At 40.2% G+C, this 8,750-nt stretch overlaps 1 pseudogene; it reads left to right on the plus strand.

The window, feature by feature from the left end:
* The first annotated feature begins 1,850 nt into the window (after positions 1-1,850).
* On the plus strand, positions 1,851-1,954 carry LOC114629559 (annotated as a pseudogene).
* The last annotated feature ends 6,796 nt before the right edge of the window (positions 1,955-8,750 follow it).

Below are 8,750 nucleotides of genomic sequence, written 5' to 3' on the forward strand. Positions count from 1 at the left end.
TATTGAATCCCTACTAGGTATTGACATTGTTAAGATGTCCTCAGAGGACAGACAAAAATACAGTAGAACCCTTTTCTTCTGGAATTCATAATAATGTCAAATAGAAAGAAGAGCCAAACAATAACAAATTGAAGCATGTAGGAAAGCATCATTATGAAACAAAAGGGTCAATTTTTTAAAAGATTGTCAGTGGAGGATTTCTGGCAAGGGAATAGTTGAGGAATTAAAGTGGCAAACATGGTTTTGTTTTTCCTTAAATTTTGGTTTTGAAGACAGAACATTTGAAGCAGAAGGAGCCAGCAAGATCAAATCACATGGAGCACGCCCTTATTTAACAGGTCGCACAAACAGAAGACTGCCATGTGGTAGTAGTTCCTGGAGCAGAGGTAAAACAGTGAAGTCGGGTATTTATACCACGTACATTAGTCTCAAGCATTAGCACTGAAGAGGGAGATGGAAAGAATGTAAGAATCAAGTAACAGGGAGAAGAGCTGTCAAATTTGATCTTGTTGGCATGAAACAGCTATTGCAGTCATAACTTTCCAGAAAATATAGTTGGCTACATTGGTCCTGCACAAGACTGGGCCTAAGTCAGTTGTCGAATGAGAGGCTCTCATAGTGACCTCCACTCCCTGCTTGTACCAGGTAATATTTAGAAAACAGCACCCAGTCCGGCTTGTTCTTGGGCAGCCACCATGATCCTGCTGCTCCTCGGCTACGACCAGGGCTCTGGCTAGCTAGATGCACAGGCCTTGCCACCCACGAGAAGCCAGAGTAGTGGATTGGCAGAGCCAGCCACCATGCTGTCCACAATGCACAGCTGAGCCCAGACCATTCCCCCATACCTGTGGTACCTGGTAGAATAAAGACTCTTAATGCTTAAAGATTATCCAATAGATTTATATATCTAGAAATGCTCAATTAACAAAACACCATCACAATTAGAACTGTTGCCAAATTATCTAACCTAGATATTATAAGTACCTTAGACTAATAGAGACACACATACATCTGCAGCCATCTTCTCTCCTCCTATGCCTCCTTCTCCCTCCTCCCCTTCCTCACTCTACCTACCTTTCCTACTTCCCAATGACTAAGCTTTATTGCAAATGTAGCAGGAAAATATCCTGCTACACCTATTGGCCACTGGTAGGTGTTGTGGAATGGGGAGTCACTCTCTTTAGTTGTATATCTACTAGTGAGCCCATCAGGTTCAAAAGAATAGTTCTAAAACAATAGTCACATGAATGGCGCCCTGATTAAAATCAGTGAATCACAAATCAAAATGTTTGGCACTATAAACTTACCTCTTAGAACATCCTTTATTTTTTCCCCATAGTTTTGAGAATGTTGTAAATTCATTTTCATTCAATTATAGAAAACTGTTAATTTCTTTCTTAATTCCTACCTTGATCAATATTTCATTCATTATAGAGTTTGTCAGTTTCTCTGAGTTTGTAAGCTTTCTGTCTTTGCTGTTAGTATTGATATTCAGCTTTAATCAGTGGTGGTCAGATAGGATGCAGGGTATTATTTCGATTTTCTTGTTTCTTTTGAAACTTGTATGTGAAAGTGTGTGGTCAGTTTTGGAGAAAGTTCCATGAGGTGCTGAGCAAAAGGAAAAAAACACCATTATGTTTGGATGAAAATAAAACTGTTAGGTTTATAACTTCAGTTAGCTCCTGGATTTCTCTGTTTAGTTTGTCTGGATTACCTGTCTATTACTGAAAGTTGTATTGACATATCTTGCTATCATTGTGTGAAGGTCAATATGTGATTTAAACTGGAAAAGGATTTCTTTTATAAATTTGAGGCTTGTGTGCTTGGGACACAAATATTAAGAATTTAACCCTGCCTCTAGAAGCATTCTAGATGCTCTGTAGAGAGGAGAGAAGATATGTCAATATTCAATGTTCTGACCTGTGAACCTCTGAATGATTAGTAGTCTTACATTCCCTGAAATAAGAAAACCTGAGATGGCTACCCATTTTTCACCAGGGAACCTAGACTGGCAGCTAGCCTGAGATGACCAATAGTCTGGTGCAGCGCTGGCCTGGGAAGCAAGGATGCAAGCCATGCCCAAGATGATCCCTGCCTGGTTCCATAATGCACTGATGGGGCATAGTATTCCTGAGATTACTCCTGAGATGACACCAGACACTCAGATACTCCAGATGTCACTAAGAGGAGCATGTAAATAGTGGAGATATGGAAAAGAAACAGAATCTGTGGGCACAATGAAGACAGGCAGAATTGGAGACTTGAGGGAAGTGAGGTATAGTCAGATGTAAGTAGCTAATGATGTCATCTAGAACCATGGTGAGCTCTTGGAATGTAATGCCACCAGGGGTCACATCTGAGTTTATAAATATTTGTTACTACCAGGCCATGTGAATGTTCCTAAATTGGGCTGCCACCTGGGAACATGTTGATGTTGGGAAGGTTGTGCAGAACTGGCTTCACCCCTAGATTAGGCATAGTAGAAGAGCTCGCACTGGAGGCATGAAAGCAGGAGACCAGACACCATTCCAAGACATCTGCAGTACTCAGGAGAGTAGGGCCACATATCACCTTAGGATATATAGTAGAGCTGGCCCTGATTGTAGGAGTTGCAGGTGAGTTGGCCAAGAGATTATGAATGTGGGAGAGCTGGCCCTGACACTCATTGCCCAGTCAGTGGCATAGATAAACTAGAAATACTGTCCTCCCAGCTTTCCACTAGCGGAAGGCAGAAGATTTGGCACTGGGGTCATAAGAGCAAGGGAGCTGTACCAGTCTCTCACCTGCTGCAGCACTTGGGAAAGCAGACCCTGCATCTTGCCTGGGTCGTACAGTCAAGCTGACCTTGTTGGTAGAGCATAGGTGAGTATCGCTGAGGTTGTGAGTGTCAGAGACCTGGCCCCACAATGTGCCTGCTATGCCATGACATGAGTGAGGGAGAGATGCCCTCCTCCACTCTAACCTTTTACCACTTATGGCAGGGTTATGGTGCAAGAGAGCTGGCCCTGGGGTCATGAGAGCAGGAGAGCTGGCCCTGCACTTCACCTGCTGCCACACTTGGGAATGAGATTGAGGCATGTAGTGTGAAAATCACAAAGAACCAATAAAAAGGTATTAAAACTTGCTATGTCCTCTGGGTGGATTATTACTTTGAGTATATAATGTTATTCACTATTTCTTCTGTTTAGTTTTGATTAGGAGTCTACCTTATCAAATATTAAAATGGCTCTACCAGCTTGTTTCTTAGGCCAATTTGCTTGGATTATCTTTTTGCAACTCTTTACCATGAGGTGATGTTTCTTTTTGATGTTAAAGTTTGTTTCTTGAATGCATCAGAAGGACAAATCTTGTTTTCACATCCTTTCTGTTTGTCTTTTTCTTTAATTGGGGATTGAGACTATTTATATTAAGAATCATGAATAACCAATGATTGTTGATTCCTATTTTTTAATTTTATTTATTTTTTCATTTTTTTCATTTTATATCCAGCTCACATCTCCCCTCCCACAATCCTTCCCCTCAATCCTCTGAGGAAGTAGAGACCCCCACACGTATACACTAACCCTGATATATCAAGTCATTGAAGAGCTCCCACGTCTTCTTCCACTGAGGTCAGACAAAGCAGCTCAAGTAGAAAAACATATCCCAAGGAAAGTCAATAGCTTTGGGGATAGCCTCTTTCTGGTTGTCTAGGACCTTCATAAAGACCAAGCTGTATATCTGCTACATCGGGTAGAGGGGATCAGCTAGGTCTAGTCTGTGTGTGTACTTTGGTTGGTGGTTCAGTCTCTGAAAGCCCAAACGGTCCAGGTTAGTTAACTCTTTTAGTGTTCCTGTGGAGTTCCTGTCTCCTTTGGGGCCCCACAGTCCATCCCCCAACTCTTCAATAGAAGTCTACAAGCTCCATTTACTGTCTTGCTGTGGATGTGCTTAGATGTTTCTCTGCATCTAAGTCAGCTGCTATGTGAAGCCTCTGAGAGGACAGACATGCTAGACTCCTGTCTTCAAGCATAACAGAGTATTCTTAATACTCTGGGGGTTGGTACTTGCCCATGGTATAGGTCTCAAGTTGGCCCAGTTATTGGTTGGTCATTTTCTCAGTCTCAACCATACAAGAAAAATTTCCTAACCTAAAGAAAATGTCTATAAAAATATAAGACACCTACAGAAGACAAAATACAAAATAGACTAGTCCAGAAAAACAAGTCCCCTTGGCACATAATAATCAAAACACTAAATGTACAGAACAAAGAAAGAGTATTAAAAGGTACAAGAGAAAAGGGACAAGTAACATATAAAGCCAAACTAATTAGAATAGTACCAGCCTTCTCAACAGACAATCTAAAAACGAGAAAAGAGACATTTTATGATAAAACAAAATTAAAGTAATATTTATCTATAAATCTAGATCTACAGAAGCTGCTATTAAGAAAACGTCTTTTAAAAAAGTTAACTACAACCAAGAAAACAGAGAGAATAAAGAATCTCAGACTATCAAAGTCAAAAGAAAAAGGTACACATACACAGAGACAGACAGACATACCCACTACACACACACACACACACACACACACACACACAAACACACACAGAGAGAGAGAGAGAGAGAGAGAGAGAGAGAGAGAGAGAGAGAGAGATTTTGTCTTCTGTAGGCTTCATTATTATTATTATCTATTATTATTATCATCATCATCATTAACTATTATTTAATCTTTTCTAACAATCCAGTCATTAGCCCTCTCCCAGTCTACCCTTCAACAGATCTTCATCTCATTCCTCCTCTCTCATCTCCAGGAGGATGTCCTTGCCCTCAACATACCCCACCAGACCTCTCCCCACCCTGGGGCCTTCTTATACTTTTATAAACATCTCCTTCTTCAGGTTAGAAATTTTTTCTTGTATGATTTTATTGAAAACATTTTCTGTGCATTTGACCTGCGTTTTTTCTTTTGTCCCTAATCTTATTAGTTTTAGATTTGTCCCTTTCAAAATGTCTTTCCCAGATTTCCTCCTGTGCCAGGAGTTACTTTCTTGTAGATTTGCCATTTTCTTGACTAGTGTATTCATTTCTTCTATCATGTCTTCAATGCCCAAGATTCTCTCTTCTATCTCTCCATGTATTCTGTTCTTGACGGTTGCCTTTGCAATTGCTGTTTGAGTTACTGAATTCTTCATTTCTACATTTTCATCAGTTTGAGTTTTCGTTATTAATTCAATTCCAATTTTTCTGATCTTGAATTATTTTATCCATTTCATCCACTCTTTCTGTTTTTATAGATTGCTTTTAGGAATTTATTTAGTCTTTAAAGACCTCTATCATATGCATAAAGGCTCTTTCAAGGTCTTTTACTTGTAGTTCAACTATTTTTGGAATGTTCATGGCCTGTTGTATTAGGGTTGCTGGGCTCTAGTGGAGATATATTTCTCAGGTTGTTATTGAATGTATTTTTGCACTAGAATCTAGGCATCTAGAATAGAGAATATTTAAATTCTTGGTGCTGATATCTAGTCTTATCTTCGTTGGGTGGATATTTTGTTTCTCAGGTGTTGGTTCCTATCTGGTTCTTAGGAGAGGGTAGTGTTGTGTAACTTGTAGGAAAATTTTCTAGGGTCTTAAGAGGTGTAGGCACTGGAAGTTCCAGGTAATAATATGTTTGGGGGTATTGGGGTTTGAGATTTAGAACTGGGGATGAGCTGGGCATAGTGAGGGATGTACAAGAGGGAAGAAAGCAGGATGTTGCACCAGGATCTATGTACTTTGTTACCTGGAATAGGCACAGAGAGTGGGGAGATGCTATAGCAGAAGGTCTGCTTCAGAGATGGGGATAATACTGGTGCATTGGGATTGGAGGAATGAAAGGAGGTGTATAGTTCTATAGCTAACCTACTTGCTTCCCTTGTCATAGTAGTCTAGAGGTTCTCATGAAATACATTTGGGAGTTGGTAGCTGAGATAAAGAAACAAGTTGTGGGAGGGAGGTTATGAATGGAAGATCTATGGGATCAACTGGAAAAAAAATGTGCAGGAAGTATATCAGCCAGTGTTTGCTAGAGTAATATAATATATAGAATTTCTCAGTCTCTATTTCTTTGTTTCTCTATTTCTCTCTGTCTCTATCCCTGTCCCTTTTTTCTGTATCTCTGTCTCAGCCTGTCTCTCTGTCTCAGCCTGTCTCTCTGTCTCTGTATCTCTGTATCTCTCTGTCTCTGTATCTCTATGTATATATATAATTTGTGTGTGTGTGTGTGTGTGTGCGTGCGCATGCACACATGTGTCTGTCTGTCTGTGTATGTATGACTTTAAGTTTGTGCCTGTGTGTCTCTATGTGCATGGGATTTACTAGAATGACTTATAGGCTGTGGTCCACTTTAGCTTAATCTATTACCATAGTACTATGAAAATGATGGTGTGACCTAGTAAAATTTTTATTGACAGAATCCTACATTTATAGTCATCGTATTGCTTTGTTCTTTCTCTGTTCTGTGTCATATCAATGTCTCATCATACTCACCTCTCACATCCACCTATCCACCTGCCTATCCTACCCCTTGATCCACATTGATATCATCAATTTATACACTCATTCACACAAGCATTCTCCCATGAGTTCATCTATTTGTCTCTCCATCTGCCCACCCATCCATCTATCAATTCATCCTTCAATTCATCTACCCATGCATCCAACCATTCACCCAGTATTTTTCCCATTAATATAGCAACATAGATATAAAGAACTCAATGTTCTCATCATTTAGCTGTGCATAGAGATATGAAAGATCTCTAAACTTACATAATAATCTCCCAAAGTAGACTGCTCTGAGCATGACCTAGCAGACATCATTATAAAAGAAACAAAAATAATATGAAGATAATCTGAAGCATTGTGAAAAGAAGATATTTAATCATATTCTCAGAGTAGCTCTTGGATGAAGCAATAAGGATTGTACCAAGCATGTTGTCAAAGAAGATTAGAACAAAATCAAGTACAGTATCCAAACCCAGTTAGGACAAGCAATTTAGGGCTAAGTCTTTCTAGAAGGATGCTAGAAGCACACTTTCATACTATGAAGATTTACAGAGCAGATTCACTACTCATATTAGCAAAGCTAAAGCAAAATATGACTAAAACTTGTCATGATAAGGATAGATAAGATGTAGACATTGGTTCTCAGGTTCATTTCTTCATTTTTCTATCTTTTTATTTTTTATTTTTTATTCTGCAATTTTGTATTCAAAAAGTCAAAAGAAAACTCTCAAACATTGTTATGAATTTAAGAATAAAACGGTTTTATTTATTTTTTTTTTCTTTTTTTTTTTTTTTTATTGGATGATTTATTTACATTTCCTATGTTGTCCCCTTACCCCATCCCCCACCACCCCCTCGGAACCTCCAATCCCCTCGCCCCTCCTCCTTCTTCTCTGTGGATGTAACCTCTATCTACACCCCCCCCACTCCCACCTCCCCACCCTCAAAATCCCACCCCCTGGGGCATCCAGCCTTCATGAGGTCAAGGTTCTCTTCTTCCACCTATGCCCAGCAGGGCCCTCCACTTTTACATATTCAGCTGAAGCCCTGGATCCCCCCTAAGTGCTCCCAGGCTGGTGGTTTAGACCCTGGGAGCTGTGGTTGGTTGGTATTGTTGCTCTCCTCATGGTGCCACAAACCCTTTCAGCTCCTTCAGTCTTCACTCTAACTCCTCCATTGAGAACCCCATGATCAGTTCAATGGCTAGTTGTGAGCATCTGCCTCTGAATATGTCTGACTCTTGAAGGCCTCTGAGGAGATATCCATATCAGGCTCTTATCAGCATGCACTTCCTGTCTTCCACATCAGCATCTACCTTTGGTGATTGCACATGGGATAGATACTCAGGTGGGGTGGTCTTGAGACGGCCCCTCCTTCAGTTTCTGTCCCTCACTTTGTCTCCATATTTGCTCCCTTGAGTATTTTGTTGCTCCTTCTAAGAAGGACCGAATCACCCTCACTTGGTCTTCCTTCTTTATGGGCTTCATGTGGCCTGTGAGTTGCATCTTGGGCATTTCAAGGTTCTAGGCTAATATCCAATAATCAGTGAGTGAATACCATGTGTCTTCTTTTGTGATTGGCTTACCTCACTCAGGATAATAATTTCTAGTTCCATCCATTTACCTAGGAACCTCTCGAATTCATTGTTTTTAATAGCTGAGTAATACTCCATTGTGTAAATATACCACATTTTTTGAATCCATTCCTCAGTTGAAGGACATCTGGGTTCTTTCCAGCTCCTGGCTATTATAAATAAGGCTGCTATGAACATAGTTGAGCATATGTCCTTGTTATATGTTCGAGCATCTTCTGGGTATATGCCTAGGAGTGGTATAGCTGGATCCTCGGGTAATGCTATGTCCAATTTTCTGAGGAACCGCCAGACTGATTTCCAAAGTGGTTGCACCATCTTGCAGTCCCACCAACAATGGAGGAGTGTTCCTCTTTCTCCACACCCTCGCCAGCATCTACTATCACCTGAGTTTTTAATCTTAGCCATTCTGACTGGTGTGAGATGGAATCTCAGGGTTGTTTTGATTTGCATTTCCCTGACGACTAAGGATGCTGAACATTTCTTTAGATGCTTCTCGGCCATTCGAGTTTCTTCCGTTGAAAATTCTTTGTTAAGCTCTATACCCCATTTTTTAATAGGGTAATTTGGTTGTCTGGAGTCTAATTTCTTGAGTTCTTTGTATATATTGGATATTAGCCCTCTATCAGATGA

This window comes from Grammomys surdaster, unplaced genomic scaffold (genome assembly GCF_004785775.1).
Source record: "Grammomys surdaster isolate TR1022 unplaced genomic scaffold, NIH_TR_1.0 311, whole genome shotgun sequence".
NCBI lineage: Eukaryota > Metazoa > Chordata > Mammalia > Rodentia > Muridae > Grammomys > Grammomys surdaster.